The following is a 12134-nucleotide window of genomic DNA, read 5'->3' as shown; positions in this document are numbered from 1 at the left end:
GAAACACAACATAAAAATGTTACACACACAGAAAAGAACTTTGATATAACAAGGGCGATGTCAAAGTACGGTCTTCAACACAGAGCCTTCGCTCAAATCGAACAGCAAGCTATAAAGGGCCCAAAATGACTAGTGTAAAACCATTCAAACGGGAAACTCAGCGATCTAATCTATATTAAAAAACGAGAAACTAGAATCACTTATGAACCAGATCAACGAACGACAACACTGAACATCAGATTCCCGACTTAGGACAGGTGCAAACAATTGCAGCGGGTTTAAACGTTTTAATAGGCACCAACATTAACCCTTATCTGAAAAAGTCTGAAAAAAGCCTCAAGCAATTCCAAAAACAGGAAAACAGTATCAACAGAATAGAGGATCATGAGTACTCATATCTGTACAATACAGGATAGAGGATCATGAGTACTCAAATCTGTACAATACAGGCAGTGGCGTAGCTAGGCTATTTTTAAGTGTACGCCCAAACATCGGCGAGGAGTTTGAAAGCTCCAATCGGATCCAGGTTATAAAACCTATTCATAGTAGTGGGTAGGAGGAGGGGGAGTCCCATTTCTATCATTAAAACGAACTGCATGTATTAAGTTGAACATACTTTAGAGATTATTGTTTTTAATCTTTTATGTTAATGAACCCATTTTGTTGATTTGGAATCTTATGGTCTTATGTTTTAAAGGAACCGTGGCCTAAAGCAATTACTTGACTAAAACCCCTGTATTTGTGCAAATGAATATGAAATGATGAATTTGCATAGATTTTTAGGTAAATTATGAAAATTCGTAAAGGGGTCCGTGGATTACCGTGATTCTCGTCTGAGATTAACCCTTCAAAAAATGAATCCGTCAATCAGTCCATTACATTACAAGATTTACAATAATCAAACATTAAGTTTCTTAAGATATTTTCTTTTCTTGATCTGGAATATTAACTTCTGCCAAAGTTTCAATACAATATCTGAAGGTTTTCAAAATTGTCTAGTAAAAAACATTATTAACCACAGACCGTCTGTTCATTGCTAAAAGTTGCTTAAGACATTAATCATGTTAATCACAAAAAAAAGCTTCTGTCAAAGTTTCATAAAATTCGATGAAGATTTAACAAAGTAATTGAAGTGTAACACACTTTAACCACAGACTGTATCTACTATTTAACTGCAAAAAAAAAAAAATCCCCTTTAGCAGTAAAATACGGTAAAAATAAAAATATAAATTCATCATTATGCTTTGGATACTCTATTAGGAATAAAAAGCTTCTGTCCAACTTTCGTAAAACTTCATGAAGGTTTGACAAAATTATTGATATTAAAATAACCACATATTGAATCTAAATGTTGACGCCACTGAAGAAATCTAGGTTCGCTATTTCTTTTTTTCACGTCATAAATGTTGAAGGCTCGGCTAAAATTCAAAGCACATATCGAATCTCAGCTGATCATGAATTTCTTTGAACAAATGAAAAGTAAGAAGAATTACCAGGAGATTCAGACTTTGACCGAAAGAAAATAAACAAATATATAATTCGGTACTATTTGATCGGAAGTAGATTTCGTCACTTTTATAAGCAATTACAAGCTATTGAAGATTGATCTACAACACTGATGTGCTTTAAACCAGATCTTTTTAATGGAGCTATTTTTTTTTATCAAAATTCAAGTGTACGCCCGGGCGTTTTGACGTAAACGTAGCTACGCGCAGAACCCTCCCCCTATACCTCTAGCCAATGCAAAAAAGTAAACGCATAACAATAGGCACATTAAAATTCAGTTCAAGAGAAATCCGAGTCTGATGTCAGAAGATGTAACCAAAGAAAATAAACAAAATGACAATAATACATAAATAACATCAGCAGTTAACTGACATGCCAGCTCCGGATAGCAATTAAACTGTTTGAAAAATTATGTCTTCATCATATGAATATCACGCACAATCCTCCCCGTGAGGGGTTTAGTATCATACCATCATAACATATATGAGAAGAACATAACCCGTGTCATGCCAACAACTGGTTTATTAATAATAAATGTGTTTAGTTCCGATGCAAAGACCCTATAAGTGAATCAATATTAACGCCAAAATATGCAATCTTTAATGACCTGACAACAGTATCGTAACTTTATCCCTTCTTAATAAGTCTATTTAAAGGTTTTGTTAGCTTCTGAGGTGAATACTGACATTTTTGTGCTTTATAAAGAATATTTCCATAAAATATTGGATGTGAAATACCTGAACGTATAAGAAGTCTGCATGTTGAGCTATATTTACGAATGATGTTCTTATACCGATGATAACATTTAGTAAATGTTTTGACTAGTTTGTGATATCGAAAACCCTAGTGTAATAATTTTTCAGTAATACATAAATTTCTCTCGTTAAAATGTAAAACATTGTTACATACAAGAGCGAATCGTACAAGTTGAGATATATAAAAAGCATAAGATGGTGACAAGGGAACGTCACCATCTAAAAATGGATAATTAACGATAGGAAATGAGAAATCATCTCTCTCTTTTATCATAAATTTTAGTATTAAGCTTTCCGTTAATGATATATATATATCAAGATCGAGGAAAGGGCAGTGGTCATTGTTAGTATTAGCTTTATTTAAAGTAAGTTCAACAGGATATATTTCTTTAGTATACACATCCAAATATCTAAAAGTATTATTAAATTTGTGTATCAGATGTTATTTCGATGGGTCTTTGCTGATTTTTGTCATAAATTGTAACTCATAGCAATACAAAAACAGGTCCGCAATAAGTGGTGCACAGTTAGTCCCCATTGGAATTCCGATAACCTGACAATATACGGAATCACCAAAGCGAACACAAAAATGTTATCTAGTAAAAATTAAAGGGCAGATATAGTATCAAAGCATGTTCAATTGGCATAGTTTTTTTGTTTATTGCTACTTAAAAATAACATAAAAGAGTTTGAACATATATATTCACATTCTGTCTTTTTAAATGCCCATTTAATTAGGTGTCTGAATTTTTTCTTAATGAGAATGTGAGGCAATGTGGTATATAGGGTAGAAAAATCAAAACTTTGAACAGATTCAAAATCAACAATATCAGCATGCAATTTATCAAGTACTTCCAACGAGTTTTTGACACTCCAAAAGTAATTAATTCCACTATTTTCGAAGGCCTTATTTGAACAATTTATTATCAAGTTTTTAATTGTACCAAGTGTACTGGTAAGAAGAATAGACAATTTAGTAGTGGAACAATGGCTTGAAGACGAAATAAAATCTATATTTGTAAGGTGTTTTGTGTAGTTTCGGAAGCCAATACATAGTTGGGACTTTCATTGTTTTTGGTTCTGCTTGTAAAGCGGTAGGTAAAAGTTTATGTTTGTTACAAATGTCGTTTTCTGAAAATGGAGTCAGTTCGAATGTTGGTGAATTGGTGATTTCTTTTTGTAGAACCTCAATGTAAAATTTACGTCAAACAATAATAATATTATTAGCAGCTTTATCGGCCGGGACAAAAACATATTCCTTGGCTAGTTCTTTAGTTTATGTTTGATACGAGAAATAGATTCATTGTGGCTATTGTTAAGAGTAAAATGTCCTTTAAAATGTTGAATACGTATATCAACAATGTTTATTACTTAATTAAAAAAAGAGTCCAAAGATTTTTTGTCAGCTTTTTCCCGTTTTATCCATTTTAAACAGTAAGTACGGAATGAGTCGTGGATGATATCACGACACTCATTCCAATCAATAGTTGAAGGGGGGGGGGGGGCGATATTTAGGTCCTTTACTGAGGAATGATTTCAACTCTCGGTCTTGAACGATGTTAAGATCTCCTGTTATAAGATTGGAAATGGGTTCATAAATGTATTTGGAATTCCTGCAATTACATGAAGTAGGTGTATTTTCACTGATATTAACATCTTTACACAATTGTCTGTAATTAAACACAAATGTCCGGGTAGATTTCTTGTAAATATAACAAATAAGAGGGAGCTCAGTATTATCAAAATATCCAGGAATTTGTTCTTTAACAGAATGGTCGTTAAAAATACCAGCAATATTAACAAAATCAAAACCTTTATTGACATACTTTATTTTTATTAAATGATTTTTATGATCTTCAGGACGATCAATTTTAGGAAACAGTTTTGAATAACAATATGCCATCATAATTTGAACGATTTCATACTAAGGACTGCTATATGAAATTGTGTTGCAATCCTCTAAAATTTATTTAACTTATTAATCGGTAATGAACAGAGCTTTGTTAACAGATAATGTCTGCCATTGTTTTATGAAATAGAAATTAGGTCCGAAATATTGGTATGTTTTGTCCGAAATTTTCTTTGATTGCGATTTTTTCTACGACCATGAGAGCGGTTTTTTTCGAACAGTTTTAGAAACAATATCCAAAATGTTAACAGAATCGGTTCTTGATATAATGCCAATTCCCATGATATTATCATTAATACCGAGAGGGTAGACTGTCTGTAATTTTTTAATCCAATTTTATTCAATTATTTTCCGTGATCTTACAAATTTTGAATGAGATTCACCAGGCTGCTTATTTACTACTTCCAAAGGTTGAACTGCTAAATATTTAATAGGATGATTGTGCTTCTTAAGGTGGCGATAAATGATACTTTTGAATTTATTGGGTCTTTTAAAACGATACAGATGTTCAGAGTGCGTTAAGATAAAATACCGTCCAGTTTCACCTACGTACTGAATACCGCATCCCGGTTTGTTTCATGTGAGTAAATAAATAAGACTGTTTGTTTTTCAAGTTATATCAGTTTCAAATTTTAAAGAAAATGTGCGACCATTAAATGTGGACCTTACCGTATTGTTGGTGGAAAGACGGGGACATGTAAGTCATTTTTGGCATGACACTTATCGATAGAAGGGTAACCACGATTTTTATTGTTAAAAATATTAGCGATGGTCGTATTTTTAGATAAGCGATTTTGAAGATTGAGACGTGTAGATACCCTTTGAACGAGTTTAGTATTTAATATTTTTCCATTTCTAAGCTTCATATTTGTTTTTTGTTTGTGAATTATATTAGAAAGGAGCAAAGACATATGTTTGTAGTAACTACTGGAATTCAAATTTAAATCACTTAATTGATTAGGATTTCTTTTGCTAAGAATGAAGAGTCGCCGAAACGTGTGTGTAAATAAAGGTAACAGTAGTATACCGCTGTTCAAAACTCATAAATCTATGGACAAAAAACAAAATCGGGGTAACAAACTAAAACTGAGGGAAACGCATTAAATATTAGAGGGGAACAACGACACAATATTAAAATGTAACACACACAGCAACGGACTAAGCATTAGACAAAATCCGATTAGAAAAACCAATATAACATAAAAACCAAATACATGAATTTGGAATAGAAAAGTACCGTGACACGTTTTATAGTACAATGTAGTAATGTGAATTCACACTCAAATATAGGAGAAAACAAACGACACAACGGAAACACAACGTAAAAATGTTACACACACAGAAACGAACTATGATATGACAATGGCCATTTTCCTGACTTGGTACAGGACATTTTTAAAGAAAAAAATGGTGGGTTGAACCTGGTTTTGTGGCATGCCAAACGTCGCACTTTGATGGCATTGTTAAGGTAGCACAATACAAAGATTTTTCATCCCAACCAGACATCTTTAAACTGATGCAATTCCACTCATCTTTCTTTAAATTTTATAAATGAGGTACCAAAAGAAAAAAGAAGGATTAATCTTCTAAATTGTGATAATTTCATTATGACAAAATTATTACATAATTAATTGTTATGTAATTAGTTGCCATATTGTGATGTCCACACTTGAATGAATTTAGCTTCTTTGTTATTCATACCATCCCAAAATATTTTATAGATTCTTGCACAACACAGTTTGACCTCCAAAACTGTGTCTCAGATTTTTCCTATTGTATTTCATTCTCTCATATATCTACAATGAAATTTACAACAACAATTCATAAGAGACCACTAAATTCAATTGGGTATAAAATTTGTTCTATTGATGTTTTTGGAATCTGATACACAGTTTTGGAGGTCAAGCTGTGTTGTACAAGAATCTATTAAATATTTTGGGATGCTATGAAGAACAAAGACGCTAAATTCATTCATGTGTGGACATCACAATATGGCAACTAATTACATAATAATCAATTATGTAATAATTATGTTAAAATGAAATTATCACAATTTGAAAGATGAATCTTTCTTCTTTCTTTTGGTACCTCATTTATAATATATAAAGAAGGATTAAATGAATTACATCAGTTTAAAGTTGTCTGATTGGGAGTGAACAAATCTTTGTATTGTGATACCTTAAATATAACATTAAAATGACAACATAATAATACAGGACTACAATACAAATAAATAGGAGAACGTATTAGGCAAAGAAACACATGAATAATAGATAACAAAAGGCACCAGGTTTAAAATTCATTACGTCAAAAACGCGCCTCGTCCAAACAAGACTTACCAGTGACGCCCAGATATAAAAGTTCGAAAGTCAAAAAAGGGGGTACAAAGTTGTACAGCTCTGAATATCAAAAGTTGAAAAAGGTTGTGCCAAATACGGCTAGGGTTTTCTGCATGTGATAAGAACATCCTTATTATATAGAACAATTTATGCTATTGCAAACAGTAAATTAAGTTCATTTAAAAGCATCTTGAAAATAAACTAATATTTAAATGGAATCCAAATAGAAGCAGTGGGCTCACAATATTTGAATGATGGCAGCTGTTATATCAAAATACACTATATTAAAAATGTAAGGGTTTCGTTGCATACTTTTCTTTAAAAAAATTCTGTATCCTTTATTATTACAATTTGATTCACTTTTTTATTGAAAATATTCGTATAGTTGTCATTCTTAGTGGTTCAATGTGCCACTATGCCGTAGGATTGTACAATAACTCTTTTAACTCTGATTAAATGGACATGTCTACAGTATGCCAAAATAATTTAATATCAAATCGAATCGAAGTTGAACAGCTGATAGTTCTAAATAAAAAACGCGCTTTGGGCAAATCATGCTCTACTCAAATTAATTGATTTTGTTTTCAAGCGTTTAATTTGGTTCAAATGGTCCTAAATACGTAAAGTATTTGTTTTCTCTAAAAGTTTTGCATCGAAGAGGAATATTTATGTTAAATTTAACTATTTAAAAACAACATGAATGTTATTTTTAAGACAAATTATGTTAAGGAATTTCAAACAAACTATAGATTTTTCATAATGGGTTTTATGACGCACAAAGAGCAGAATAAGTAGTACAATTGAAATTATGGTTTGCTTTTTGTTTATTGTTATCTGTCTAAGAAAATCAAAGGTCGAATCAAACTTTTTATTTGAATTGAGGACTAAGCTCTATAGCAAAAGTACTAAAACATTAATGATGTTCTAGTTAAAGGTTTATCACAAGAAAACATTGTGGTAAGATGATATTAATTACATTGATTTTTCAGAGGAATTACAAATCGTTAACCTCGTAACTTGACTTTGTCTAATTTATCCTGTTTCTATTCAATAGTGCCGGATCACTTACAGACAACAGGAGAGTTGTCTCATTGGCACTCACACCACATCTTCCTATATCTATATATGATATTTAAATGAAATTCTAGAATACACAAAATATATTCGATCATTGAATAGAATAAGTTCTAGAAGGATGAAAAAACCGAAAGTGCACATAAAATAAACTCCTCATAGAAACTAGGGATTAAATATTGTTTTCTAGACAACGTGAGTTTCGTCTAAAGGACTCATTCATCATATGTGACCGCTAGAATAAAAAAGGAGTAAAAAAAGGCCAAATAAAATACGAAGTTGATGAGCTTTGAGGACCCACAAATCCGAAAGGTTTTGCCTAATACAGCTCAGGTAATTTCCTCCTGTGGTTATGCTTACTACTTGATTTAAAAGAAATCTTAATTTGAACGAATCTTCATTGCAAAAGCACAGACAGGCTATTGCAAAATAAACAACATATATTACATATTATTGTATAGCAATATAATATTCCCCACAGAAAGTAACCAAAAGTTAGCGTGCAATAAATCTTCAAAATTCATGACGTCATCAACGACAAAATCTTAGTTTAAACAAATTTTTACTTTCAAATATTATATTGCTATACAATAAAAGGGTTATTGCATGAATATTGGGGAATATTGTCCCTCGTAGAATATTTATTGCACTCGCAAGCTCGTGCAATATAAAGTTCTACTCGGGACAATATTCCCCAATATTCATGCAATAACCCTATAATATAAAAACTGGAAAGACAACAGAAAACAATAGTATAATACAGTGACCTGTTAAATATGAGACTATGAGTTACATAATTAAATGATTTGATAGTAAGACCCTTACTAGACGCTTGTAGTATATACAATAGTTTGTTATGACAAAACCAAGAACAATAATAAAATATTACTAAAAGAAAGATATTTCAATACAAAAAGTTAGTCCAAATCTACAATAAAAAGACCGTTCACTACATTCTTAAACAGTTTTTGATCAATTCTGCAAGTTTTGAACTTTATTTGCTAATTTCATTATTATCTATACTGGCTGTGCTAGCATCTTGATATAACCTTACATGATTTAAACCAAGACCATATGAGATATCACGGGTATTAGGAGCCAAGTTAACATAACCATAGCATCTTCATGCAAGAGTTTATACACATTATATACAACTTTTGGTTTATTTGTAATAATATGTAACCAATATTTCAATATTTTTTTTTTGTCACATAAATTTCATACGTCCGAAGATAAACTAAGATATACTGAACGTGTTTTGAAAACGCAATATATACTTCACTCCCTATTTCGAAGAAATCCTCTAGAAAGTCTTAACTCGACAGGTTTGTTTCAGAATAAAATTAGAAAAAAATGAACTTCTGTCCACGGAAAATTTTCAGATCCGGGATCCAATATATGTTGGCGTTTGTTTTTGTTGCACTTTAGTGTTCCTGTTGTCCTTTGTTTTCCTCATTTAGTTGATGTGTTCCCTCGGTTTTAGTTTGTAACCCGGATTTGTTTTCTCCCAATCGATTTATTGCCTTTATTCATAAATACGTCTTCTTTCAATGAAACAGAACCGTGACCTATATAAAGACAAAAAACGGCTTCTATAAATTAAACTGGGTCTTTCCAATTTGACATTCCCTATACTTTTGGTTGGTTCAGTTCATAGGTATAAAAATACAAAAAATGCAAAAGTTTGCTTATTTGAAATAAACATGCACTTTTTCGTACATTTCTTTTCGTGCAATATGTGCATTTAATGAAAAATTAGACATTCAAGGTTGTTGTGAACGTTAAATATCGCGGCAGTACCTTTTTGTAAACGTAACGTCGTTTCCGGCAAATTTGACAGTTGCCGATTTAACGTTTCGAAATTCCGCCAACATGTGGCGTTCGAATAACATCTTTGTTTTCTAGCTTGTTATGAATCCTACATTTCTTTAGTTACTTGTATTTACATACTTTATATTGTTAAATCGGTGTCGAGACGTACGAAATCATGCTTGCTTTCTTTATAATTCATATGTATGCACGTACTGACAGTTATTTACATGATTTAACCTTGACCGGCAACGGACTATATTCTTACACGCAAGGATAAGGCGTGCTAAGAACTATAAAAACCGGACTTTTCTGATAACGAAACGAATTTGAACCAAGCTTAAAAGAATCCAAGAGGTAATAACGCATACACGAAAAACACATTCAAACGTTTTAACATATTGTATTTCATTTACCTGTATTTATTATTATTGATAATAATAATCTCTGATACTTTTAAAAGTTGTTTAGTCATTATTTAATATCCAGAAACCAAAGATATTGTTTTAAATTAAAGATTGGCAACAATCTTTACACTGGTGGCAGCGAATTTAGTTTTCTTTCTTAAGAAAATTTTAAGAATCTACGTGAATATTTTATTAGGCACGCATTTGTTAAGTACATACATTGTTTTTGTCCATATTTTATGATATTTGGTTACACATAAAAAAAAACCTAAACATAAAAAAAAAACACTTCAACGAAGGCTGAGAAATAGATAGTACAGTTGGTGAATATAATTAAATTATAGTATATATTTAAGTAATTTTAAATTCAACAAGGATAAATTCTAATCCAAGTTGAAATAAAATAATATAGTTAGTTAAAATCTAGATCAACAAGGATAAATTCTAATCCAAGTTGAAAAAGATAAAATATAATAGTTCTCAGAATCTATATCAACAAGGATAAATATAAATCCAAGTTGAAAAAGATAAAATATAATAGTTCTCAGAATCTATATCAACAAGGATAAATACTAATCCAAGTTGAAAAGGATATAATATAATAGATAGTCAGAATCTATATCAACAAGGATAAATTCTAATCCAAGTTGAAAAGGTCATAATTTAAAATTTAATATATATCAACAAGGATAAATATAAATCCAAGTTGAAATTAAATAGTTCAGGGGTACAATTCAACAAAGATAAATTTTAATCTAAGTTGAAAGTTTAAATATAGTAAAAGTAAATACCATATTCAACCAGGATAAATTCTAATCCAAGTTGAGTTTAAATTTAGAAGTCTATTTTAACAAGGATAAATCTGAATCCAAGTTAAATATTAAGACCATAATAATTCAAATAGGTCCAGACCGTCCAGTAATTATATTTATAGTCTATTTCAAAGTTAATATTTAATAGTCTATTTCAAAAGTTTTCTTTTACAACAAGGATAAATATAAATCTAAGTTGTAAATATAATAATATTTGGATAAGGTCAAAGTTGAAAAAATTATAGTCTATTTCAAATTTGTTATTTATATAGTCTATTTCACAAAATAAGATATATTCATAATTTAAAAGGTGTTTTAAAAGTAAGACATAGTAAATTGTTTTTTCTATTTCAACAAGGATAAAAAGTAATCTAAGTTGAATAATTCTGAAAAACTACAAGATTAACAAGGATAAAGTTCAATCCAAGTTGATTAGTAAATTGAAACTCTTGATTTCATTTAGCAATTAAAAGTAAAATGTATAATTTAAGAGACAGATCTCGTATACCACAGGGGTCCAATTCACTTAGTAGGGGAATTACCACATTAGCTAGTCCAATTATTCCCACTTGGTCTGTTGCATCTACAAATATTGATACCTGCTCATTTGGTGATGTCACTTCTCATAATTATTTAGCCTCAAACCAGGCTATTAGTTTAAACCAGGGGGAAATAAATACAAGCTCCAGGCCATTTAGTAGTACTGCGAGTAATATTCAAAGGGAAGTAAGCACAAACCCATTTCTTTTCCCAACTCAAAGTAAGAGTGATAGTGCTATAGCGACTATAACAAGAGAAAAATCATGTGAGAGTGATGAAATAATAAAGATGAGACAAGAGTTAGAGGCATTAAGAAATTTTAAGAACCTTCAGATGAAGAATAATGCTCAACATTTCACTGAGAGTAAATCTGACCCTGTTATCAGCAGTCAAAATAGTTATGAAACCCAGCAACGTTCAACAAACTCCTGTAATAATATAAGATTGCCAGAGACCCAGCAACGTTCCACAAACTGCTGCAATAGTATAACATTGCCAGAGACCCAGCAACGTCCAACCTACTCCTATAATAACACAACATTGCCAGACACCCAGCAACGTTCTACACATACATACATGGATACAGCATTGTCAGAAACCCAGCCACAACCATCATATGCCTATGCAAATACGACAATACCTGAGATCCAGCATCGTCCAAACTATTCTTGTACGAGTACAATCATGCCTGAAATCCAGCAACATCCAGACTACCAGCAGTATCCAAACAATTCCTCAGTATCAAACTGGTTACCTAGGCAACAGTATGGCAGACCACAGCAACAATATGGCAGACCACAGCAACAGTACCATAATATTGAAAACTCCAAGATAGACAATGGGAGAAGAAACAGAGTGCCATTTTACAACGGCAGAGATCCATGGAGTGCCTACTTTATGCAATTCGAGCTCATTGCAGAGATAAACAGATGGGATACTGATACTAAAGCCATCGAATTAGTAACAGCACTTAAAGATGAGGC

This window comes from Mytilus galloprovincialis, chromosome 2 (genome assembly GCF_965363235.1).
Source record: "Mytilus galloprovincialis chromosome 2, xbMytGall1.hap1.1, whole genome shotgun sequence".
Classification (NCBI taxonomy): domain Eukaryota; kingdom Metazoa; phylum Mollusca; class Bivalvia; order Mytilida; family Mytilidae; genus Mytilus; species Mytilus galloprovincialis.
This window is presented reverse-complemented; position numbering follows the sequence as displayed.